At 42.7% G+C, this 27,701-nt stretch overlaps 1 long non-coding RNA gene across 1 annotated transcript; it reads right to left on the bottom strand.

Moving 5' to 3' along the window:
• On the bottom strand, positions 1-27,633 carry LOC121437021. Its single transcript, XR_005972913.1, has 3 exons — positions 27,580-27,633; positions 24,807-24,901; positions 1-131 (listed from the first exon to the last, which is right to left on the bottom strand). It is a non-coding gene; the product is annotated as an uncharacterized LOC121437021 (long non-coding RNA).
• Between the last annotated feature and the right edge of the window lie 68 nt (positions 27,634-27,701).

Genomic DNA, 27,701 nt, shown 5'->3' with positions numbered 1-27,701 from the left:
TGTAATAGAAGCCCGAGTACTGCTTCTGATGACTTCAGTTGGATCCCCAGGACTCACATTGTGGAAGCAGAGAAATGACTCCTGCAAGTTGTCCTCTGACCTCTACAAGTACACTGTAGATCATGTATGGCCTTGCCAGACACACAAAATAGGCAAACAAATAAATGTAAAAAATGTAAATGGACATAACTTACCAAACACAAAACAAAAGCCAAAAATAACCGATGTTCTTATTGCTGACTGAAATAGACTCTAAAATGATTGCTTTTTTCAAGACATATATCTGAAACAAAGGCATTAAAATGTTAACTTGAACACTTAAAAAGAAGTAAACACATACCATCCAGGAACGAGTTATTAGAAATCTAGAGTTATAATCTTAACGTTTAAGAAAGAACTAAAACTAAAGTGGAATAAAACAATTTTAAAACATGCAGTAATGTTATGTGTAAAATTCATTAGGAGAATGCAAATCTTTCATACTTATATTTCAGTCACACAGCAAAATATGGATTGAAGGAGAATTACAAGAAAGTATAAAAGCCGATTAATAATTGCAGATGAATGCAAAGTAGTTTTCTCAATGTGACCACAATCATAGGAAAATAATTTATTAAATGAGAGGCCCTGCATAACCTAACCTCAAAGGCATATGCCCTGGGAAGACATATGGAACTCTTAAGTCTGATATAATCTTTTTTGTTGAAAGCATGGATTATTCCGTGATGGGAACTTCATTTGATGTGTAATGCAGTTTCTCCCCCTTTCCTTATCAGCATTTACAGGTTATTATTGACAGTCAGAAACAAATGAGAGAAATGTCCCAGAGACAAGTCCATGGCCATCGTCACAGATATCACACGCAAAAGACATACATAATTTTGTAGCTCTCACTATCCTGTGTGTGGTCAGAGATGAATCTGTTTTAACGTGGTTGTACCCCTTGAGCTCTCAGTAAACACCAGGGAGCTAGGAGAGTGAGAATGAGAGGTGTCGTGTGTGTGTGTGTGTGTGTGTGTGTGTGTGTGTGTGTGTGTGTGTGTGTGTACAAGAATTCCTTGGCAGAGGCTGGTCTGCAAAGCCTGGTTGATTGACTCTTAGACCTGCAGTGATATGGAGATGGTGGAAGTCGCAGTCCCAGGGCCTAATTACAATTTCCTTTGTGTTCTCTTGAGCCCATGAGTAGCCACTCCTTGGGCCCCCTGTGTTGGACTTACTTAACACCTTGTCACTAACAGATGACGTTGGACCTGACATTTAAAATATCAGAATATGTCTCCTTATCAAAGCTTTAAGTTTCTACCAGTCAAAGGACTGCTTTTCATCACATAGCAGCTAGTGCCTGTAGCTGAGGTTTCTCTGCTTTACCATAACAGTCTACTTAATATTATCACCCATGTACTTAAGGAGAGACTATAGTTTCTTCATTCTGTGATTATAAAAACTTCATGAAACTGTTTCCACATTGTAACTTGCAATTTGTACTAACATAAACCTGTCTCACTCATGTTTACTCACATATATTTGACTCCAGAATGAACTCTCTTCTTCCTTCGAGGTGAGAGCTGTGTGTTTACATTGACATTTGTTAGTGTGTGTTGTGTATATACTCATGCTTGTGCAAATATGTCCCTGGATATATATGTGTGAAAGTTAGTTAATCACTTACTGCTGTGATAGGCTATGTGTTATAATTCTCCTGGTCCTCTTCAATGATGACCTGGTGTGTAGTATACTGCTTACTTATCTCCATATTTCTTTACTCATGTGCTGACTTATATCAGTATGGCTCAACACCCATTTTCCCAAACTGTTTTCCTCTATTGCTGTTCTCTATTTCCATGCTCCCTTTGTCCCAGTATGGCTAGAGGAATCCTTTTAAGATGGCATCTGTGTTCATCTGGTGCCTCTGGAGAATTTCCTGGGTCTACGCATTGTACTCTCTGAGCCCCTGTATGGAAAGGAAGTAATGATGCCTACCTCAAAGAATCATTTTCAGGGCCTGAATGGAGAGGAAACAAAACCTGTGTATTTTTGTGGTTGGCCGATTTCCCTTGCCCCCTTTGTGCTGCCCATGGAAGGCTGTGGCATGAAAGTAGGGGCCTGAGTGCACACAGAGAAGGGGAGTTCTTGCCATGGGAATGGGAAATGCACAAGCTCACATTCCCAGTATGTGTCTGCAGTCACAGTTATCACTGTATATGCCCAGGGTGGTGAGATGACCTGGGAGGAGGAAAAACATCATTGTGTACCTTCCATTGATGTCGTCTGCACAGACAAGGCACCATCATTCCATCCCCTGGGATTTATGTGCTTCCTCATCCTGGTTTCCTCTATTTCATGAGTTTTCTTTTCCCTTCTGCTACCTTCTAGTGTAAACATAAAGGGAAATATCTGCAACCCAGAAGCAGGAGTTTGTATGGAAGAACCCAGTGTGCTGTGATGTCTGCCAGACCGGACAGAACATTGGGACAAAAGGGTGAGTTAGATCCCTTCCCCCATCCTTATCCATTCAATATAATAACAATACCTCATCTTCTGTTCATTAGCAATCCTGAGGTTAAACATGATCCTGTGTGCATAAATGCCTTCTCATCTCAGCTGGATAGAAAGACCAAAGCACTTTGGAGTAAGTATGTTACAGCAGCTATCCAAGATCTCCCTGATAAGAGCTAGAGAGTGGAACTCAAACATTGTGATTGCCTGCGAGTCTAACCCTATTTGATATTATTGTAATTATAGCTCCTTCACAATCACCCCTTGTAAGAACAAAATCTACAATACATTTACTCTATGTCTATAGAGGACCACATCACATCACTATGCTTCCTGCTTAAAACATCACACAGAACTGAGAGATATTAAGAGGAAAATGAAATTTGTGTTTTGTTTAATCATTTTCTGCATTGATTTTATTTTTCCTTCTTCCAGATATTTCTATGTTTCCTCTATATGTAGGGATAGGTCCGCCCCTTGGGGGGCGTGTTCGCCTCGGGCTAATGTCTGCCTATAAATTTGGCGAGCATGCTCCCAGCCATCACTTCTGCTTTCCTGGTCTCCACGGGAACGGTGCTTCTGTAAGTCTATTTCTACATTAAAGCTATAGATATATATTTTTTTACAATCTGTCTGCATTTGTTTACGCCGTTACAGATTGGCGCCCGATGTGATGGACTAAACCCACTTAAAAAACCTGAGAAGGCTTACAAATAAGGGAGAGAGAGTTTAACACAGATTTTTGCTGTTCGTTGGTGGCATGCTGTAGAGAGATTTCCTGATTCGGCAACAGTAGCAGAAAAAACGCTGTGTCATTTTAAAGTGCGACTTCCTGGGGCTGTGCCGCCATTGCGATCTCTTTCTGGCTCCTGAGGGAGACAGAGCTTTTGAATAGAGCATTTGGAGTAAAGTGCTACGATTTGTTTGATGGCAACTAGACTCGCTGTGTTCTCGGGTCTGCTCTGCTTGCTAGAGGCAAGCAAGCGCCTCATCTAAGAGAGGCTTCCTGACTCAGCTTCAGCTGCAAAACCCTGCAGCTCTTAAGAGGTCCTGCCACGAAACACTTAAATGGTGTTGACGAAAAGCTGAACGCATGCTTTTCAGTTTTCAGCCGTACCAGAAAAAAAGCTGCGCCATTTAAAAATGCGGGGAATGCAATCTTGTGCAACCACTATGGAAGTCAGTGTTTCGGTTTCTCAGGAAATTCGGGATCAACCTACCCCTGGACCCAGCAATACCACTCTTGGGAATATACCCAAGAGATGCCCTATCATATGACAAAAGCATTTGTTCAACTATGTTCATAGCAGTATTATTTGTAATAGCCAGAACCTGGAAACAACCTAGATGCCCTTCAATGGAAGAATGGATGAAGAAAGTATGGAATATCTACACATTAGAGTACTACGCTGCGGTAAAAAACAATGACTTCTCTAATTTTGCATGCAAATGGATGGAAATAGAAAACACTATCCTGAGTGAGGTATCCCAGACCCAAAAAGATGAACATGGGATATACTCACTCATAATTGGTTTCTAGCCATAAATAAGGGTCACGGAGTCTACAATAGGTGAATCTAAAGAAGCTAAGTAAGAAGGGGAACCCAAGGAAAAACATATAGTTATCCTCTTGGCTAAGGGAAGTAGACAAAATTGCCGGGGAAAAAATTGGGATCTTGGGGGTGGGGTGGGATGGGGGTAAGGGGAGATGGGGAGAGAAAAGTTAGAAGGGAAGGAGGTCGGGCCTTGGGAAAACAGGAGGATTGGGATAAAGGAAGGTTGGACAGGGGAGCACGGAACCACAATTCTTAGTTAAAGGAGCCACTTTAGGGTTGGCAAGAGACCTGACTCTATAGGGGCCCCCAGGTGCCCAAGCCGAGGTCCCCAGTTAGTTCCTTGGGCAGTTGAGGATAGGGAACCTGAAATGACCCTATCCTAGAGCAATACTGACGAATATCTTGCATATCATCATAGAACCTTCATCTGGTGATGGATGGAGATAGAGACAGAGACCCACACTGGAGCACTGGACTGAGCTCCCAAGGTCCCAATGAGGAGCAGAAGGAGGGAGAACATGAGCAAAGAAGTCGGGACCACGAGGGATGCACCCACCCACTGAGACAGTGGAGCTGATCTATTAGGAGCTCACCTAGACCAGCTGGACTGTGACTGAAAAAGCATGGGATAAAACTGGACTCTCTGAACATGGCGAAAAATGAGGGCTGATGAGATGCAAAGGACAATGGCACGGGGTTTTGATCCTACGTAATGTGATGGCTTTGTGGGAGCCTAGCCAGTTTAAATGTTCACCTTCCTAGATATGGACGGAGGGGGGAGGTCCTAGGACTTTCCACTGGGCAGTAAACTCTGACTGCTCTTTGGACTGGAGAGGGAGGGGGAAAGGAGTGGGGGGAGGGGGAGAAGGGTGGGAGGAGGGGGCATAGGGTGGGAGGAGGGGGAGGGAAATGGGAGGCTGGGAGGAGGTGGAAACTTGTTTTTTTTCTCCTTTTCTCAATAAAAAAAAAAAAGAAAAAAAATAAATAAATAAAAATAAAAATGCCGCTTTCTGGGCTGTCCTGCCAGGGCAAACTCTGACTCTTTTACGCAGGCGGTTCGTGCGGTTTGCAAGCACAGGCTGCTGAAGTTCGCTTGCTGGCAGGGACCTTGAAATGCCATAGAGTTGTGGCAGTAAACATGGCTACAGCCAGTACCTCAGCCATGAGGCTGGAAAGCTAAGGAATGGGCTGGATCCAGTGGGCAAAGCCACACCTTTAATCCTACTGATATTGCTTGGTAAATTAAAGACTCATGTGGTCAGAAAAAGAGAGATATACAGTAAAGAGAGATTAAAAGACAAAGAAAATTTTTAAATGGTTTAAAGTGTGTTAAAAATATATGCAGACTAAAAGTTGAAGTTCTTAAAGTAAAAAACAAAAAAAGGAAGAGAGTTGTTGTGTGTGGTAGCACACGCCTTTAATCCCAGTGCCTAGAAGGCAGAGACAAACAGATCTCTGTGAGTTCAAGGTGTAGTAGTGTACACCTTTAATCCCGAATGCCTGGGAGGCAGAGACAGGCGGATCTCTGAGAGTTCAAAGACAGCCTGGTCTACAGAGTTACTACAGGTCAAAGATACAGAGAACCTGTCTCAAAAAGCAAAGAGTTAAAAGTAAAAATAAACAAAATAGAGGTTAAAACAAAGCTGCACAAAGATGGAAAATACACAGAGAATTTTGATACTGTATGCTATTATGCTCTCTTTGAATTATTTGAATGCTGAGGAAGGAGCAACAGCTGCTAAAAGATATTTATTTATAAATGCTGCTGAACTAATCCAACATAGATATTTAGAATTTGGATCTAAGGATATGATACTTTGGAAAAGAGATTCTTCTTTTGTTTTCACAGAGGATCAGACCTTGTGGATTGCATTTATCCCGATATGGTATGATGGACCACGCCCTCCTGAAGGGTTGTTGTGAACATCTTCAGAAAATTGCTTCGCTCAACTGCCAACTGAGATGAAACTAGCACACAGGTTATACCATGAAAGACCTAATTAATGACGCCCCCATTCAGCAGGAAGCAGTTTGGAGAGAAAAAACTGCGCCCATGTTCCCAAATATTGTTTATAAATGTTCTTTTACATTTAAAGGGGCAAATGATATAGGTATGAATAATTTGCATTGGTATGGATTTTAAGGTCAATTTGGTTATATGTATATGTATTTCTTGATCTTGATTAAGGTATTGTGATTGTGTAGTTCATTTAAAAATATAATGTATAATTAGAAATATAGATTGTTAATTGATAATCATAATAGTCAAGTTTGTAGTCATGTTAGTTAAGATTTTCTAGATGTACATAGATATATTTTAGATAGGCATTCTTCATATCTTTCAAAGATTATAGAATATGGCATTTTAAATGTTTTAATAACTTAGGACATTTTATGACAATGAGACACTCTGCGCCTGGCAGCACCAATCTACTTTAAAAGGAAGATGGGCATCGAAGAGGCACCTTATGGAGTTTGATAGCCATTTGGGCAAGAAACTGCTCTTGCCTGGACTATTGCATAAACTGGACACAGAGAACCCACAGAGAGAGGACTACTGAACTTGCCTAAGGTGAGATGATCTTTTGGGGTTCCTGATTCATGAAAGAGTCTGCGAGACATTCTGCAGGACACAACAGATAGTGACTGAACTGACTTTGAATTTTCCTGCTTTATGGAAATGTCTGCTGAATACCATGGGCCTGAAGGCTGAAGATGGATGCCCCAACGGTACAGAGGAACCTTGGGTGACTATCCAGGCAGCAAGATGTCTCTGTCATTTCTAGAGTTTTAAAAGTTGCTTTTTTTCTTGTTTGCTTAGGTAGTATTGTATCTTTCTGGAGTCTTTGATGGAGTTAAGAATAGTTAGTTATAGTTATAGTTTTCCTTAGTTATGATAAAGATTATTGTAACTTTTACTTGATAACTGTTTTGTTATATGTAATTTTGCTATGTTAAAGTTAAAGCCTTTTTTTTGTTTAAACAGAAAAAGGGGAAATGATGGAGGAAGGTCATTGGCTAATAAAGGAACTGCCTTGGCCCATTTTATTGGTTAGAAGATAGGTGGGAGGAGTAAACAGAACATAACGCTGGGAAGAAGAGAAGTGAGCTCAGACTCCACAGCTCTCCTTTCGGGAGCAGACACCTGAGAGAGACGCCATTCTCCTGGCTCCTGGGCAGACACACGCTATGAAGCTCAGGCCCAGGATGGACATAGGCTAGAATCTTCCTGGTAAGCACACCTAGGGGCGCAACACAGATTATTAGAAATGGGCTAAATTAATATGTGAGAATTAGCCTAGAAGTGGTTAGATAGAAATGGGCCAAGCAGTGATTTAAATAAATACAGTTTGTGTGTTGTTATTTCGGGTAAAGCTAGCCGGTGGTGGGAGCTGGGTGGCGGAATGCAACCCGCAGCACCCCACAACATCTATAGATTTGCTTCTGTTTGTAAACTTCCTTTAGTCCTTTTTAGCAGTATGTCTCATATTGAGAAACACTTATGTTTACTTTTGATGATATCTTTTTATCTCCACTATAACCCTGGAGAATAATATATGTAGACCAAGAGATTCAGATTTGAAAATTGCTTCTATTTCAGCACTTTAACAAATATTGTGCTTTATCCCTTGGACTACATGCCTCATTGTAATTACGTGGTTTTCTTTTTGTCTTTTTTCTTCTACCAAAAACAGAATTCCTTCAACGTGATCTCAAGGTTTTTTTGCTTTTATTTTCTGAAGTTTGCCTATATCAATCATTTCATGTATTTCTTGGGTTCATACGCTACCTGGTTTAATCAACACTGTTTTAGGCATATCTCTTTGTGTTCCCATCCACAAGTAGTTTGCACCTTCTGTTTTCATGGCCCACATATTTCACTGCCCTCTCTTTTCCATCCTCTTTTAAGCCCGTGTTCTTCTCCTTGTAGTCTAATTCTAGTTTCATGACCTGCAAGCATGACCACACACAGCCAACTCATAAACGAATTCAAGTCTTGATTCGATATCTGAGAGAAAACTTGGGTCTTTTATCCTTACTGAGTCTGGTTTGTTTTACTGAGCTTCTGGAAAACGTGGGTCTTCTCCTACATTTATGGATGCAAAGAGTTCACCATTCTTGGAATATTTTTCTCTTTTTGGGTTAGCCAGGATTTCTACTGCTGTGAAAGATGCCATGACCAAATGCAAGGTGGATAGGAAAGGGTTGATTTGGCTTCACTTCCACAGCACTGCTCACCGTAAAGTTAGTCAGGACAAGAACTTCAGTAGGGCAGGCACCGTGAGGCAGGAACTGGTACAGAAGTCATGGAGGGGTGCTGCTTACTGGATTGGTCACAGGGCTTGTTCAGACTGGTTTCTTATTGAACCAGGACCACCCTCCATCAGTCACTCTTAAGAAAATGCTGTATGGATCTGCCTACAGCCTGATCTTATGAAGGCATTTTCTCAGTGAGGCTCGCTCCTGGCTGAGGACTCCAGATTGTTTCAAGTTGATGTAAAACTATCCAGCACACTTGGGTACGCTTTATCCCTTCATTTATGTATATATTCATCTGTGGCTTGATTTTGTTTTGACATGTATTTCTAGCCGGCCTGGAACTCACTATGTAAAGCAGGCTGGACTGGGACTTTTCATCATCTTCCTTCCTTTTTCTCTTTAGTGCAGAGATTTTGGTCACTCCGTACCACACTTATCTTGCAGTTTATTTTTCTAACCCCTTCATTTCTAAACTGATGATTAAGTATTATTTTATTTTACATAGTGGACAATTTGGGTTTCTCTCTGAAGGTAAAGAATAATCTTATTTCTTTCCAAGAAAAATCACAAAATGTAGGCAAGCTGTAAGTTTCGGTGACTGTCAGGAGGAACAAAATGGACTAGAGGGGTAGAGAAGGTCATTGCCTTTGAGTTAAGGTTCCAGAATTCAGGAAGGTTCAATAAGCAGCTGCATTGGTGGTGGAGCACGTTTAGGACAATGGTTTTCCCAAAAAGAACGAGATGTCCACAGTGTCAGGACAGGCAGGCTTAGGATTTTTACTGGGGTCTGGAAAAAGTAAAAAGAAAAGTGACACCTTTGATTTATAATTCTGAAACGGTAAGGGGCTGGGTAAATTGTTCTGTTCTTGCTTCTTTGTTTGTTTGTTTTTTGACTTGCAGATGGCTCAGTAAGGAAAAGTGCTTACTTCGAGGGCAAGCCTGATGATCTGAGTTCAGATCTCAGAGCCCATGTAAAAGCCAGATGTGGTGCTCACATCTGTAATCCCAGGATTCCTACAGCAAGATGGGAGGTATAAGCATGAGAACTGGCTGAAAGATTGTGGTCCAGGGACCCTGGAGTACACAGTGTATGCGGCAGAAACTAGAGAACTCTGCCTCAAAAGGTTGAAGACAAGAACTGGCTCCAAAATAATTTGTTCTCTTACCTCCTCTCTTGTACTATGACATTTCCATACCTGTGATCACACAAATGTGTGCTCACACGCACACAAACACACACACACACACACACACACACACACACACACACATTGGTGTACTTAGTACTATAGATCTCTAAGCAGCTGTCATGGTGACCAATTATTTGGGGTTAAAAAGTGTGTGTGTGTGTGTGTGTGTGTGTGTGTGTGTGTGTGTACCTTTCAGGGAACCAGTTCCAAGGTGCATGTGTGCCGATCAAAGACAGTTTGTGATGATTGGTTCCCTCCTTTCACCTCATGGGTCTGGGTATTGAACTCAGTAGGCAGGCAGGATTACATGTGCCTGTCTTTTTCCATTGAGTCACCTGCAAATTGAAATATTTCAATACATATGTGCATTTGTATACAAATTTAACAGCTTCATGTGGAGTTGGTTTTGGTGAATCTTCCATATTTATCTGGAGAGTGAGTAGGTTGTCTTCTATCAGGTTTCAGAAATTCATTGAGCTACATATAGGATCTACAGGGAAATTAGCTTTCATAAATCTTTTCAATGTATTATTTCCCATGATTATTGTTGCATCGAAAGCAGTGTGTTCCAATCTACTATTGTTCCTGAGCTTTTCCTTATCCGTTGCATTAGTCAGATCTCACTAAAGCAGTGGTTCTCAATCTTCCCAAAGTTGTGACCCTTTCTTTAATACGGTTCGTCATATTGTGCTGACCTACAACTACAAAGTTATTTAATTGCTTCTCATAACTGTAATTTTGCTATTTTTATGGACAACAATGTAAATATCTTTGTTTATCTATGGTCTTATCTGATCCCTGTGAAAGGGGTCAAACTCAAAGGTTGAGAATCACTGCTCTAAAGAAACATAACTGATAGAATGTGGTCAAGCTAGTCCATTAAGGGCTATTGTCCCTGCACAGAAAAGCCATAAATGGTAGTTGTTCAGTCAACAAGACTGGATGTCTCAGAGGTTATCATTTGGCATGGGAGTTCTAGAGGATTCTTAGGGACCTGCTATTAGTCTTTGTTCAGTATTGGACTCCCCAAAACATAGGTTCACCTCCAGCCAAGGCCTCAGAAGCAGGGTAGATGAACTTGCTGGTAAGAATGAGGGCACACAAAAGCAAAAGCTTTCCTCTTCCATGTTATTTGATGTGGTCTTCCAACAGAGATGTTGCCCAGATTAGGGTGGGTCTTCTCACCTCAAATAATTCAGTGAAGAAAATCTCCAACGGGAGTGTCCAGATGCTTGAGTTTTAGTTGATTTCAGATATAGTCAAGTTGAAAACCAAGATTAGCCATCACATTCCTCAAAAAAAAACCTGCCCATGATTGCTATTTCCCTTGAAAAAGTAACATTTTGCCACTAAAGTTGAGCCCATAGAATTATTGTGGGTTTCAAAGATATCTCTTAATTGCATATTCTTTTAAGCATTTCTCAAATATCAGAATTTTTATCTCAGGTTTCCTTTTATTTGTAATTGGCTACTATGTTTTTGTTCATTTCTAAGTGTTCAGTGTAACATTTAAGGGGTATGTGCTTTAAAAGTCAGTAGTTATCTTAACAGGCAACCTGAAGAGTATTTTCTTTGCTTGATAAATTCATATACATTTACATTTCTTATGATATCAGTACGCTTGGTCATTTAGAATCATCTGTTCTATTATATAAGTAGCACTTACCTTAATGATGTCTGTGAGATGCTCTGTATCCTAGATACAAGAATTCCTTGATCTTGTGCATGGTTTTCAAACTTGTATTTCCCCATCAGGGCATTGTCTTCATTTATCAACCATTACTTGGAAGAGTGTACATCTGACACTTGATGGACGTCCTAACAACACGCTTCTCAACTTATGAAAAGAGGTTTGTTATATCTAAGAAGTTTGGTTTTTATTGTTTTTATTGAGCTATACATTTCGCTCCGCTATCCTACCTTCCTATACTCTCCCCTTCCTCCTCTCCTTTGACCCCCCCCCCCCACACGGCCAGTTTTCTCAGGAATTCTTATCTTTTTCTCCTTCCTATGTAGACCGGCAATGTCTCTCTTCCTTCTCTAGGTTGTCTGGGGTTGTGGAAAGTAAGCTGGTTTTTCTTTGCTTTATGTCTAAAAGTCACTCATGAGAGAGTACATATTACATTTGTCTTTCTGGGTCTGGTAAGAAGTTTGTTTTTAATCCATGTTCCTGAGCTTGAAGGTATTTAGGTTGTCTACTTATTATATTGTCTATTTAGATTGATTATTCAGTTTTAACTTATTTTTATTTTTCGTCATGAGATTGGAGTGTATTTGTGTGTGAAATATGTACACATGAATTCACATGCCCATGGTGGCCAGGAGAGGACACTGGTTCCCCTGGATCTAGAGTCACAGAAAATTGTAAGCCACTCAGGTCCTCTGCAGTGGCACAGTGCACTTTAACCCCTGAGACATCCCTGCAACCTTACTTAGACCTGCTTTCTCTCAGGGTGCATTCTCACAGAGCCCAAAGGTCTTCAAAGGCATTTTGCTCTCAGAAAAAGTCTAGGGCACAAGGGAGGATGGGCAGGGCATCTCTATATGCAGCTTGTGCCAGATTGTGGTCATAGAAACCAAGATGACATTTATGGAACACAAGAATACATGACAAGGACAGCAGACGTTCCCCGCCCCCAATAATGGGACTGAGCTGAGAGTGTGAGTGCCCTATGGTGGGGGCTGACCCCTATGGACACAGGAAGATAAAACTCTTAGATGCAAGCCAGAAAATGCTGCTTCACTTCCTGAGGGAGAAAGACATGGAGGCTTCTGGATATACAAGCATGTACCCGTCCTGATTCAGAATGACCATAAACCATTTTCTGGGAAAAGGTGGGGTGTTTGTGGAAAATAAAATAGGCATCAGTGCCTGCACTCGCCCAACTCCCGGCTCTGTGAAAAGGGATGTGAATGGCTCATCCACAAATCTCTTGAACCTGTAGTGATAATGCCTGCTTAAACCATCACCAGTGATAAGCGTGAATGTCTCAGATGGATGTGAAAAGACTCCTTTGACAGACTTGCTAAGAATGTGATTTGAACATAAAAACTTTTATTGATTTTATAGAGCTATACATTTTTCTCTGCTCCCCTCCCTTCTTCTCCCCTCCCCTTTTATCCACTCCCATGGTCTCCATGCTCCAAATATACTCAGGAGACCTTGTCTTCTTCTACTTCTCATGTAGTTTAGATCTGTGTATGTCTCTCTTAAGGTCTTCATTGTTTTCTAGGTTCTTTGGGATTGTAGCACAAACTTTTCTAGATTTTTTTTTTTTTTTTTTTTTTTTGGTTTTTCGAGACAGGGTTTCTCTGTGGTTTTGGAGCCTGTCCTGGAACTAGCTCTTGTAGACCAGGCTGGTCTCGAACTCACAGAGATCCGCCTGCCTCTGCCTCCCGAGTGCTGGGATTAAAGGCGTGCGCCACCACCGCCCGGCCAACTTTTCTAGATTTTAACAGAGACTTTTCTCTGGGCACCAGGCTGGTGCCAAATACTTAGAAATGTACTTTAACAAATTCTGTTGATTACAATTTCAACATAATTTCTTTATAGATCCTCTGGGAATTTCACATCATGAACCCAAATCTGTTTGTTTTGAGGTACCTGCATATATGCCCCTCACCCAACAAGAGAATAAGCCACTAAAACAAAGGTAAAACAAACGAAAATCTGAACCCAAGCCAACGACCAACCTCTTTGCCCCTCGATCTTTCCCCCCCATACAACACATCTGGTCATTCATCTTAGTGGCATTGGGATCCTTGGTGATCACATACCACACCATTTTGTCCAATCAGCTCTTGTTGCAAACATTTATTGCAATAAGTCTTTTGTCTCATTTGTGGCCTCTGGTTTCTGGTACCCATCGTCAGTGTACCCTCACCAAAACTCACCTCAGACATTCCGGGTCCACCATGAGTAATGGAGATCATACAGGTATCATTCCAGAAGACCTGTCCCTTTACGAGTTCCAGCCAGTTAATGATGGGGGAGATGTTAGGATGGGCCAACCCAAGGCCCTGAATATGGGCCTAGGATGTAGTTGAGCTTGTTAGTCCAGCCCACTCGAGATACCCCCCTCAGGCTAGGGGCAGAGCAGCTGTCCTATGGCCATGCCATCAGCACCCGTTCTTGTGAACAGACTTCACTGTGGTTTCCCAGCCACCCAGACCCGAGTAATCACACAGAAACTATATTAACAAAACAGCAGCAATGCAGGCCCCACAGATCGGCATGGCCCCAGTGTCATCATGACACTCAGACACCAGCATGGCCCCAGGTGGTAGTCCAGATCTCTAACAACCACATGGCCTTCAATGCTGACAAGAGCCATGGACATGAACTCAGACCCTGGCCTCTGTAGGGCCACAGAGCCAGACAAGACCCTTGGCAGCAGCTCGGGAATGGACAACACCAAGGCCCCGGTTGGCAGCATGCGTCTCTCAGATCAGGGACACTCCAGTGAGAGCACAGCCCTAGGACACCAACAAGGCCAGTGGACACAGCCCAGACTCCAGGCTTCTGTGTACCCTTTAGTGGCAGCATGGACCATGGACATTAACACATACCCAGACATATCAATTAAAAACAGCTTGAGTCCTGATGGTTGGCGTGGTAAGAAGACCACCCACCTCAGCTTGTTCCTCACCACCTTCACGTCCTCCATTGTCCCTCTTTTCATAGCTCATGAACCATTCGGCTGCTCTTTCTCTCCCATTTCTCCACCACACATTTTGCTCACCATAATGGCTTCCTGGAAGTACCGGGTCGACCTGTGAATGTCTTCCCGCCAGCCCAGGCTTTGACAATGCAGGCTTGCCTGTGGGTGTGTGGCACCTGCCTGAACAGAACGGTGTCAGGCAGCCTGGGGATATCTTCCCGGCACCCAATGACTGCAATGTTTTAAAAATTGTGTGTATATGTTGTAAACATTGCTGCTCAGATGGAAAGGGATCCTGGCAGTCGGGAGGCAAGGAATACCACAATTCACCATAAGCTTAGGAGCTCACAGCCCTGCTTCAGGGAAAGTTTTCCCCAAATGAACAGCTCTGCACTGGTAGGGGAGGGTTTCCCCAGCCAAGTTGTTGCAGCTTTGTTGTTACAGTCTCTGAGAGATTGGTTAGTTTTTTGCCGAATTGGTCAGTGGAAGAGTGTGTTTCTATGGCTTTGGTGTCAGGGGCAAAGTGTGTTTCTTTCACTGGCCTGTTTAAACTTTTGTCTGTGGTTTCAGGGCCAGTGAATTGATTCTAATCTCAGGGTCAGTGTATGTTTCTTTTGCTCTGGTTTCAGGATCAGGGTGTGCTGCTTTGGACAGAAATGGGTGTTGTTTCCCCTAGAAACAGATATGCAGTCCATTGTGGTCCACCAAGTGAGTGCTGAGAACCCAGCCCAGGTCTTCTATAAGAGCAGCAAGTCCTCTTAACCATGGAGCCATCTCTGAAGTCCAAGTCATCGAACATTAAACGTAATTACTAGTTTTCTACTTTTCCCCATAATGACAATAGACATCTTCTTATACTCAGGTAGGTATAAGTTTCATTATTATTTACCAATCCATAAAGTTTCATTTCTATGTTCCTTAGGTTCTCAATCCCAACCACTGCCCTATCCTGTCTGCAGGAAAATACAACAATCTGATATTATAGATAAATTTATATATGCTGGAATGTATTAGGATAGAACCAGAGTTCAGAGACATCTGGCCTTCATTCATCTTGAATATATGTTTAAATTTATCTATTTTGTTGCCCATGATCATTGTTCATTCTTACTATTAAATGGTGTCGCAATGTATAGCTACGCTGAAACTTTGATAATTTAGTTTTATTTCATGTGTGTATATGCTCGCCTACATATAGGTATGAAGAGCAAATGTATTTCTGGTGCCTGTGGAGGCCAAGAGAGGGCATTGGATCCCTTGGCACCATAGTTACAGACAGTAGGGAGCGCCATGCCAGTTTTGGGAAATGAGTCTTTTACCTGTTGGCTATTGTTTAGGTTGTTTTCAATTTCAGTGTCTTGTATATAAAGCTGGTGTGAACTGAAATAAATAAATCATTAAAAGAAAATATGTCCTCTTTCTCCAGGTTATATATTTGGGAATGTGATGGCCAGATGACAATTAACATATGAAGACATTGGGAAATACTTTTCCAAGTCTCTGTCCTGTTTTCCATGGCCACCAGCAGTGGGTATGAGAGTTTCATCCTCCACAACCTGCCAGGTCTTTGTATGACAAGTCTTTATTTCTGAGTATTTTATGGGGGTGTCGACAGTCCCCTCAGAGTCATCTGTCTCTCTTCCTTAAGTGTTAAGGATGTTGCTGCTGTATGTTTCTCTTAGTGGAGCATCTACTCACCCTTCTGGCCAACTTTAATTTCCTGAATTGTCTATTTTCTCAGTGACTCTTTTTGAGGTTTTATGCATTCTGGAAACAAGAAGACTGTCATCTGATACACAATTTCCCACATTCATTTTCCCAGGTAAGAAAAATATGTTTCTAACATATATTTGGTAGAGTGGACATATTCTCACTTTATGGAGTTCTTAACAATTCAGTTGTTCATTTAATGAAAGGGGGTTTGTCATATCTAAGAAGTTTATCTATAATTCATTCAATTGTTTTCTGCTACATGATTCATATTTAGGTTGTATTTTGGATCAATTACCTTTTAGATTATTTTCACTATTTACTGAGTGTCTGCCTGTATGTCTGTGTGTGCCATATGTACGTTTGAGTTCAGTTGCCCACCGAGACCAGAAAAGACTGTCAGTTCCTCTGGATCTGGACTTATAGGCAACTTTGGGCCCCCATATAGGTGCCTGAAACTAAAGTCAGGTCATCTGCAATAGCCAAAGGCACTCCTAACCTCGAAGATGTCTCTCTAGTCCTGTGTAGATCATTTGTTCATTTTGGGTTGACTTTTGTATCCTGTGACTAACAACTTGTCTATATTTATAGTTGTGCATGGGGATGTCTGCTTGTCCCAAATAAGACAGAAAGACAGGGCATTGAAGGGGATATGAGAGGAGAAAGAGTCTCTCACCCTGTGATCTAATTTATATTTTTATAACTGACACTCAAGAAACCTCAACCCAACTGATAGAGCCGAAATTATCTACAGATATAATGCAGCTTTTTCTAAGACATCTCAAAGAAAGTTTTAAAATAACAAAATATAAACTAGAGTCTGAAGATAGGGTTCATTCTTTAATTTCTCTGGATGTCTTCCAGAGGATCTAGGGTTGATATGCAGCACCTACCGGATGGTTCACAAATGTCTGTAACTCCAGTTCCGAGACATCTCAAACTCTGGTGCCCTCTGTGGGCAGTAGGTACTCACTCATGTGGTGCATATATTCCCTGTGGAAAAACATTAAACAAATAAAAATAAATTAATGAATTGTGCTTACTTAGGACAAGAATACTTGTAAATTCACCTAATAACCTTACAATTTAATTTACTTAAAGAAATTTTAAAAGGGATAAGAACATTTCAAAAGATTATTTTTTCATTTTTGACTTTTGAATAACCAATTGTATATTTTTTCCTAATGGGAAAACAGAACCCATTTAAAGACTCAAAGTATTCTTACATGTAATTTTAAACAATGTAACTTTGAGAGCCATAAAAATCTTCACATTTCTCACTCTCCTGCCCTCCTCACACACCATTGGCAATGACACCCAATCTCATGTCTCTCTCTAGTCCTCACTCAGGCCTTCATGCATGAGCCATCCATATTCTATGTGAGCTTCTGTCCAAAACATTAATAATCCCACAACCTTTGCTGTATTCTGGCTTTTCCTGAAATTCTTTTATGCAGCTTAGTCATAGATCCACCTTCACCAGGGTCAAGGTTATTAATGGGACAGGGTGATCCTCAGGCTGCTGGTCACTGTACTGGGCTGTTCCTCCCAAACACCACAGGGAGTCCCAGAAACACTCGGTGAAGAGCATATGCCTGCTTCACTGAAGTGTCTTTGTGTCTTTGCTAAAGGTGTCCCCTCACACATGTGTGACTCTTCTGTCCCCTTCATATTCTTTTCTGTCTTATTGTCATTTCCAATCAGGCACGCTGTCTTCATTTCTCTATGTTTATAAGGAGTTTGGGAAGTCAGGTGTTCATCCTCCAAGGTTGTCCCTTTTCAAGGTTGTTTTCAAGCTGCGGTTCTTCATATTCCTATGAGTTCCAGGATAAGCCCATTAGTTTATGAAAAGTCTGTTGAGAGTTCTCTTGGTATTGCACTGGATCTACAGATCTGTTTAAGGAGAACAGACACATGCATATTCCATCGCATGAAGGTGATTGTAGCGTGAGTTCTAATTGGTCTTAATAATAAAATCGGGAGTCAGATATTAAGTATTTGGAGCTATAAGATCAGAACAGCAGAGCAGCCAGACACTAGTTCTTTCCTCGACAAAATCCTCAGACCAAATGGAGCATCCTGTCTCTACAAGACCTCAGACTGACTGCCTGAATCTCCTATCTCCTCCCACCTTATAGTCCTCTCTTGGCCCAGCCATATCCCTTTCAGTCTCCATCGCCCTAATGCTGGGATTAAAGGTGTGTGACACCAAAGAACTTTGCTGAAAGATGTGAGTCACCACTACCTGACTTTGTTTATTTTTTAAACTGGATCAATCTTATGTAGCCCAGGATGGCCTTGAACTCACAGAGTTCTGTTTCTTTTTTTTTTTATTGAGAAAAAGAGAAAAAAAAACAAGTTTCCACCTCCTCCCAGCCTCCCATTTCCCTCCCCCTCCTCCCCCCTTACGCCCCCTCCTGCCCCCCTTCTCCCCCTCTCCCCACTCCTTTCCCCCTCCCTCTCCAGTCCAAAGAGCAGTCAGGGTTTTCTGCCCTGTGGTAAGACCTAGGACCTCCCACCTCCGTCCATATCTAGGAAGGTGAACATCCAAACTGGCTGGGCTCCCACAAAGCCATCACATTACTTAGGATCAAACCCCCGTGCCATTGTCCTTTGCGTCTCATCAGCCCTCATAGTTCGCCATGTTCAGAGAGTCCAGTTTTATCCCATGCTTTTTCAGTCACAGTCCAGCTGGTCTTGGTGAGCTCTCAATAGATCATCATTATATATTGTGATGCTTAAATTATCCCATAATGTGCCCATGGGAGGACACACATTCAGGTGGACCTGCTCTTCACTTGTTATCTGCCTAGAACTCTGGATTATCTGACCATCCCTGGAAGACTGTCACCAGCAAATGCTAATTGTCAGTGACACTTTGTGTCCTCTGTCTATCAATGTCTGGTTTCTTCTATGAGAAGAACAGCAGGACTGCAGAGAGAACACGCAGAATGTTGACAAGAAGCTGACATGAGCCCTTGTTTCCAGTATGTGAGTCATCAGTGCCACCAGTGTGTGTGTGTGTGTGTGTGTGTGTGTGTGTGTGTGTTTGTGTGTGTGTGTGATGTGTACATGGGTGTGTATAGGAAGGGTCTGTGAGATGAACAAAGAAGAGGAAGATGTCACTGCACATCTTTGACTTGACTGGATGCAGACAGACTACTCCATCCCTATATTCAGTACAGTAGAGTGCATGAGCGTTCTCATCGCCTTCTTCCCCTCCCCATGAGATTTCTCTCCTCCTTCTCTGGCTTCTAGTAGAACAGGGGAGAAAACAGTGAACTCTCCATGCAGAACCAACTCCTGGAGAAGAACCAAGTGTGGTGTGGTCTTGTCAGCCTGTTACCTGAGCAAGAGTGACAAGATCATGTGGGACTCACCAGGTCAGTCATTTCCTTTTCTCTTCCCATTCATGTGACCAGCAGCGGATCTGTGATGCCTTGTAGGAACACATCTTGTTGAGCAGGTAGCAGCAAAGAGCAGCACTCTTTGGAACAATGGCATTCATAGACTCCCCAGATGACTGAACCCTGTAGGGGTCCCTTTAAATGACCAGGACTGAAATGGAAGCCATCCCCATCAGACCATTTCCCTGAATGGGCCATGCATAACTGCATCACATTTGCAGGGAGTACTTATTAAAATGGTAGATATCTGGGTCCACAACAGACACTGAATCAAACCCTGGGAAGTGGGCTGTGGCATAGCCACTTCTTTCTGATGGCTGTCCATGTTAAAACGTGTTGCTAGTGTGTTTGATATTCTGTCTTCCAGGATATGGAGTCACAGACTGTTTAATTCCATACCATGTCCTCTTGTTACTGCCTTAAATATCGGTGTCTTATATGGCATATCAAATAGGCAAATCAATTCTTTAGATATGTTTATCCAGCTATTCACATACTGGCCACTTTTGTGGGCACCGTGTTTCTGCACTGAGATTACCACGGATCTTGGAGTATTGTGTTATATGGGTAAACTGTCAGGAAGCAGAGGAAAGCAGTCCTAGATACACCTGAGATCATGCTGTCCCTCTTTCCTTCCCACAGACGATTTTCATAGTTCTCCTCTTGGAGTTCTACAGTGTTGCTCTGACAGTCTTTGTGTCCCCTTCTGTGTTCTTTGGGATGGATCCTTAGAAGAAAGATCCCTGGTCCCCAGAATGCACGCTTGAGGTTTTCACTAGCATAAGATCCATCCATAGGCTTGGAGAACAGTTGCATTCTCTCCAGCAATGGAGAAGAGTGTCTTTTTGCTCTCAGACTACCCACGGGGAGAGCTGAGAGGAGGTGACTGCTATGTGAGAAACCTGTGGTGAGCATTTCCTGAAATCAGGAGAGTTACATGCTCAGACTAGACCCTCTGCCTGTCTTTGTCTTTGAAGACGTGGTTCCTCTTCCTCTCTGTGTCCTGTAGCTCTGGTTCTAGTTCCACAATGTGGGAAAGGGAAGTCACGTGCTTGGTGTAACCTCAATGTCCTCCTTAAACAAATTGCTTTCTTATAGATCATCCATACTTGGTTAAGTATGGAGACATGTTAACTGCACTATCACATGGAAAGCAGAATCAGAAAAAAATCTATTCCGCACCCAGGATAACTTCCAAGACAGACACCACACAAGGTTTATCCTCCCTCCCCTCTGTAAGGGAGATATAGCCAGGAGCAGGGTGGGGCCTTATAGCTATCACTATGGGAAGGATGGGCCAAATTTTCCTTGGTTTCCAAGGCAGCATTTGTTTTTCTTTGTGGACCAGACAGTTTAAGGCAGTCTCTTTGAATGGTTTCCATGGGAATCCACTTGAGCAGATCAAAGAAGGGAAAAAGGAATTGTGTGAGACATGTAGATGTGGGGTTAGAATGATGATGCCTGGCCCACCATAAACTACTAATTCACAGAAATAAATTGACGACATGGCTGATGAAAGTGTGTGTGTGTATGTATGTTTGTGTGTGTGTGTGTGTGTGTACGTTCACTAAATCTTGTATAATTCCTGTGTGCTCAAGGCCTTTACAGTTTCAGTATACAGTTTCAGTATCCATGAAGAGAACCAAAAGGGGACTACTGTCTTCTGAAGAGCACATTATTTCAGACAAGTAACTTGAATGGCCTCCTGCTCTCCCCAAATGTCACACAGTAGTCTCTTCTATTAATGACTGACATCTTGGAACCGATTCTAGTCTATGCACTTATGAGTACTCAGCCAACCACAATTCTCCCTCTGCAGCTTGATGGGGCAGAGGAAATCCCTTATAGGACGGTGGTAGTTTGAATGAGGATGATCTCCATACGCCTCTTTTGGTGAATGTTTCAATCCCAATGGTGGATGGTTTAAGAAAGATTAGGATGTGTGGCCCTATTGGACGAGGTTTGTCACTGGGTGTGAGTTCTGATGACTCAAAAGCCCTCTGCCTCCTGCCTGTGATCAGGATGTAAACTCTCAGTTTCTGCTACAGTGCCCTGCCAGGCTGCCTGCTGCCATGCTGCCCACAGTGATGGTACTGGACTAACCCTCTGACACTGAAAGTAAGCTCCCCATTTAATGCTTTGTTCTGTAAATTCTCTTCAGTACAGCGCCTCTTCCCAGCAATAGAACAGTAGCTCAGTCAATGTCCTGTGGCTGTCAAGGGACTTGGGGTTCCTGCCTCTTTTCTTCTGTGTTATCTCTTCTTGTAGGGCTCAGGGGATAATTTCTCTTTCAGTATCTAGTTAGTGGCTCCAAAATGAGGGTGAGGTAAAGGAAATACTTTGGAAACCTTCGTGCAACAGAGAAGGGACCCCAAGCTTGGTCTAAATCGTAACGGTGAATACATATTACATCTAAACCATATGCAGACCATATTCATGGAAAAGTACATGGCAACCACACCACAAACACCAGGTTGCTCTTGGAAGTCCCCAGCAGGCATGGTGCAACACAATTGCAGTGACTGACCAGGATACAACTTGCCTGGGAGGCAGAGATCTGGGGACTGTACCACAGCCTCCTGGAGAGGAGATGGAAAGTCTAGGAAATCCATCCATTCCAGTGTCAGGGGATTCAAGGTGACCACCACATTCATATTCTCTACAGAGCACCACTCTGTATCCCGTGTGCACTGCCCACTTTACACTCAGGGAGGATGAAGTGAGTTGTGGAGCACTACAGTTGCTGCAATCCATAAATGGAACTGCTCTAGTATTGTATCAAGTTTCCAAACACACTGAAAACGCATTGCTATTCCATAAAACATCAGCCCCTTTAAAAAAAATAAATGTAGGCATGTAGTTTGAATGCCACCTCCTGGCCATAATGGGGACTACATCAGTGAGAGTCTTGGGCCCAGTGGCGTCTATGTTTGGGTGGGAGGGAACATTGGCTGTGACCTGGACTTGAAGGGACCTTACCTCTGGAGATAAAGCAGTGTTTTTTCACTTCAGTATATTTTCCTGGTACATAAACCTTGACATCTTAGGTATATCAAATGTAAACCCAAGATTGGAGACCAATCCCAGTCTAAGGCTAACATAAAGCAGCCTCATTAGATAGAGATGGTGGAGCTCTGTGTGCAAACACACACACACATATGCACACAGGCATGCACAGAGCATGAGAGTAGATTCCATTTGTCCTTCTACTTCATTGCCCAGAAACGGAACACAATGACTACTTCTAAAGTACAGAAGGTATAAACATCGTTTATCCAGTGTGTCGTTGTGTGCCCGTGTGCATATGTGTGTGCTTCTGCAATTGTATGCATACATGCATGTGGTCAGGGGACAGAAGGCAGCCTCCGGTGTTGTACCTCAGGCGCCATCCCCCTGAAGTTTTTCTTAGACAAGGTTTCTCACTGGCCTGGAACACGCAAGGCAGGCTGGGTTGGCTGGGCAGCACACTCCAGGGATAGGCTTGCCTCCACCTTCACACACAAGCATGTCCCACCACACCTACTACTTTTCCTGCTGTAGTTTAACTTCATTTTCTTGATGATGCTCTCTGTGAATGACACTCAGGGCCTCATGCCCACAAGGCCAGCAATTTATTGATTTAGCTGTCTCCCCAGCCCCACTTTTACCACCCGAGCACAAGCAATTTTCTCAGTTTACACTTTAAAGTACTTTCCTTCCTGGATACGAAATTTCAAACACCACAGGAAAGCACATGTACTACCATAAGGAAATCTGTGTCTGTCGCTGGGCTTATTCCTACCCCTAAGGCACAGGGCTGTCTGCAGGGAAATCTCCAGAGAGTGAGCTATCTGAGTAGAGTCCCAGCCGCCATTTTCTGTGCGCCTTGCTGTATGTGTTGGTGAGGAAGTCACTTCCCCATTTAGGGGATGGTAATCTTTAATGTGTCTGCCAGGGACACACAGGGCTCTGCCTAACATCCAGTGAAAAGAGGATGGTTTCCCATGACAGAACTAAGCTGAAACTTTCCCACAGTGAATGGAATGATAATAGTCCTGCTAACTATTTTGTGTGTTTAGTGCAGAGTCTCAGAGCAGCCCAGCCCAGCCTGGGACTCTTCCCCTTCCTCCCTCAGCCTTCAGAGTGCTGCTGGTCCTCCCAGCTTACCACACTGCCCCAGCTCAAGTATTCATTTTAATGTAAACACATTCTTAATGCTACTGTTTTCTTCTCGGCCCAGTAACATTTTCATTCCATTTCTACATGTATATTGTTGAATTCCCACGAAATAAATAATTTTATCATTGATTTCCCTGCAAAAATTTATTTTATAATGATCCACATCTCTTGAAAAACCATGTACTCTAAGATTGTTTATCTAAGAAATTTCACATTTTCTGAGATATTTCTGGTTTTTGTTTGGTTATCATTTTGAGGAAGGGCCTCACTGTGCTATTAAGGCTGTTCTGAAACTTCTTAGCAGTAATGATCGTGTAACCCCAGTGTTCAAATAGCTGGAAGTGCACGCATTTGCCACCTAACGCTGATGAAAACTGTTCTCATTATTGCCTGGCATTTGACCATTTTTCTTCATTGTTTCATAACAATTATTTTAATTTGTACATAATTTTAAAATGTACATAACTTAATAATAATTACGTTGTGTATATTCCTATGTGTATGTACACATGAATTCCTATGCCTCCAAAGGTCAGGAGAGGTCATACCTTCCTGGAGCTGAGGTATGGTCCTTCAAGGATGTTGGAAATGGATGCTGGAAACTACCTTGGATCCTCAGCAACAATAGAATGCACTCTGAACCACTGAGTCATCTCCCCTGCCAGACTGTAGACTGTTAGATTCCGTTACCATTTATAATGTTCATATTTTAAATTCCACTGTGTTTTCCCCTTGGTCAATGACCTGGAGTTGATGCTTCTTTTTTTTTTCTTGTTTAGATTTTAGTTATACTTTTAATTATGTCTGTCTGTCTGTCTGTGGTATGCACATGATTGGCAGAGGCATTGACTCCTGATGGGGCTAGAGTTAAAGGCAGTTGTGAGCTATCTGCCATGGGGGCAGGGAGCCATACTCTCATAAACAGTAATGACTCTCTTGTCTCTTTCCTCCTCCCTCTACGCCTTGAGTGCTGGTATTACAGGTGAGGGTGAACATGCCCAGAGGGTCAAAGAACACAGAGCAATTTCCATTCTAGGCAATCATTCTGCCACGAGAGCTATGTCGCCAGTCCCCATACTGTGGCTTTTTAAATTCACCAGTGATTTCTTTTCATGGTATAGCATTCTCATTGAACAGCTACCAGAGAAATCAAGAATATAGCTGGGAATGTGTGCACAGCCAGGGGAGCAATAGCAGTGTCTAGGGACCACTTTTAAAAATCCCCAAATGTGCTCCCACCACATTTGTGAAGAGCTTGGGACCGGGCCGTCAGATGCTGGGCAGATCTAAGTGCTGTAGCATCCTCGAGTCCAGCCTCTGACAAGGACATCCTGTTCCTGAGAGAAAGTCTCCTGCCAGCAAACCTACCTTACATGCCCAGCTTCCCAAAGGTCAGCAACAAGGGACTAGAGGCTGTTGTTGTACTGTCTGTGGATGTGTGTGCACAGCCAACGACCCAGACCCTGCAGAAGAATCACAAAACAGGAAAAAGGTTGGTCAAAGAATCAGACACATCCTTAAGCTCAGTGCTGAAGACATAAAAAAAGAAAATTTGGAAATATAGCATAGTGTGTGGAAATAGAAATGACGGAGAAAGAAGAACAGGATTTCCCTTGCACGGAGATGTGAGTGTATGTGTCCTGATGTGGGGCTGTGCCTCCCTAGGAGTATGGGGACAATGATGAAGGGATCCCAGAGATATCTGAGAAGCCGGATTCTGCGTTTGGATGTCTGTACAGCAATGGTTCTCAGCCTTCCTATGCTGTGACGTGACTCTTAATACAGTCCCTCATGCGTGGTGATCCCAACCAGAAAATTATTTCTGTTGCTTCATCATCGCTGTAAAGTTGTTACAGGTAAGAATCACAATGGAAATAGTTTTGGAGATAGACGTTTGCTGAAGGGGTCAAGTCACTGGTTGAACCACTTTTCTAGAGTCAGAGAGATGTGGGACCTTCCTAGCCCCAGCAACTTTGGTTCCCTGAGCCAGGATGTCCTGGACCCATTTTCCAAACAAAGGCTGGGAATTTCTGTGAGGAGAAAACAGAGTGAAACCCTCTGCAGACACTGCTCATGTGCTAAGTTGGGGGTCTTTAGTGATAATACCTGCTTTAAATACCAGTCACAAGTTCCTGCATATGTGACAGACTAATGTTGATATATGCAATTGGAATTACAGGCTGGCCTTGAACTCAGACATCCAACTGCCTCTGTCTTGTGAATGTTTGCTCCATGCCCAGCTGTCAAAAATAAGCATTTCTAAAGGTAGTCTTCTTCTGGAGAAATAGGGACAAACAGTTGCTGCAGAATTTAGAGACTGATTTCACTTCAACTCTGCCTAAAACCTACTCACTTCCTTCATCTGTAAACCTGCCAAGAGCAGTACATGCTGTAGAACAGCCATTTTCAAAAATACACTGAATTTTGGGTTCACTTTTTAAGAGACAAATGTTAGATTCTTATTCTGTTGGAAATTATGCTACAGTTAGCTATACTTAGAAAACTTTACATCTGAAAATTATTCATCAGCAACTCGTTATCAAATTGTTAAGTTTTACAATGACTATATTGGGTATTCAAACTATCCTGTGTCAATACACGTGGAATAACTGATGTCAGTAAATGGAAGCACCGTGTCTCCATGTGGTCAGACAAATCCAGAGATGTTAGAGCAATGTCTCCACAAGGAAAATGCACAGCGCATCCAGGTGCTATCTGCCCTCTCCCAGACAAGGCTGCACAGGGCAGCTCTCCTGCTGATCACTGCAGCATGGCTTCATCCCTCTTTCATACCTCCATCCCTACCCTGTCTTCGGAACCATCTCCACTGTCTCCACACACTCCCTCATTCCGCCCTCCCCAGGCCTTTCTCTGTTCAGTGCCAAGTCACCTTCTACCAAAAGGAAACATATCATGACAATTCCATAACTCACCTTCCACACAGATCATATAATCCAAATGTCATACACAGCTGACAATGACAACATTTTCCTTTCTGTCCTATCCCCAAGCAGTGTCCACGTTGTCTTCAAGGTTCTGGCAACTAGCCTTGTTCTCTGCTCTTAGATCCACTGTTCTCCATGGAAGCAAGCACGCCCACAACTTGGTTTGTGCACGGTCTTGCTTCTATTTGCCATTCAGGACTCAGATCACATGCTAACTTCTGAAACCTTTGGGGGTAACATCACATACGACAATCCCCATCACAACTGTTTCCTGTCCCCTTTATGATCTTTAAAGCGCCAATAATACACGGAATTGCTGTGATTACTGATTTCTTCTGCTTACTGACAGTTTGCCTATCTAACACGATATACAAGGACCCGTGCTAGTCTTCACAGTGCAGGAACAAGGTGTTCACTAAAGAGGCCACTATGTGAATATCTGGATAAACGTACACGAAGGAATTGATTTGTCTATTTGATATGCCATGCAACACACTGGTATTTAAGGCAGTAACAAGAGAACATGGTATGGACTTAAGCAGTCTGTGACTTCATATCCTGGAAGACAGAATATCAAACACACTAGCAATACGTTTTAACATGGACAGCCATCAGAAAGAAGTGGCTATGCCACCCCCCACATCACAGGTATTGATTCAGTGTCTGCTGTGGACCCAGATATCTACCATTTTAATAAGCATGATTCAGTGTCTGTTGTGGATTCAGATTTCTACCATCTTAATAAGCAATCCCTCCAAATGTGATGCAGTCATGCATGGCCCATTCGGGGAAATGGTCTGATGGGGATTGCTTCCATTTCAGTCCTGGTCATTTAAAGGGACCCCTACAGGGTTCAGTCATCTGGGGAGTCTATGAATGCCATTGTTTTACAGTGTGCTGCTCTTTGCTGCGACCTGCTCAACAGGATGTGTTCCTACAAGGCATCACAGACCAGCTGCTGGTCACACAGATGGGAAGAGAAAAGGAAATGACTCACCTGGTGAGTCCCACATGATCTTGTCACTCTACTGTACTGAATATAAGGATGGAGTAGTCTGTCTGCATCCAGTCAAGTCAAAGATGTGCAGTGACATCTTCCTCTTCTTTGTTCATTTCACAGACCCTTTATACACAGCCATGTACACATCACACACACACACACACACACACACACACACACACACACACACACTCACATTGGTGGCAATGATGACTCACATACTGGAAACAAGGGCTCATGTCAGCTTCTTGTCAACATTCTGCGTGTTCTCTCTGCAGTCCTGCTGTTCTTCTCATAGAAGAGACCTGACATTGATAG

The sequence above is a fragment of the Microtus oregoni genome, unplaced genomic scaffold (genome assembly GCF_018167655.1).
Source record: "Microtus oregoni isolate MIOR12 unplaced genomic scaffold, Mior012 000050F_026, whole genome shotgun sequence".
NCBI lineage: Eukaryota > Metazoa > Chordata > Mammalia > Rodentia > Cricetidae > Microtus > Microtus oregoni.
This window is presented reverse-complemented; position numbering and strand designations above follow the sequence as displayed.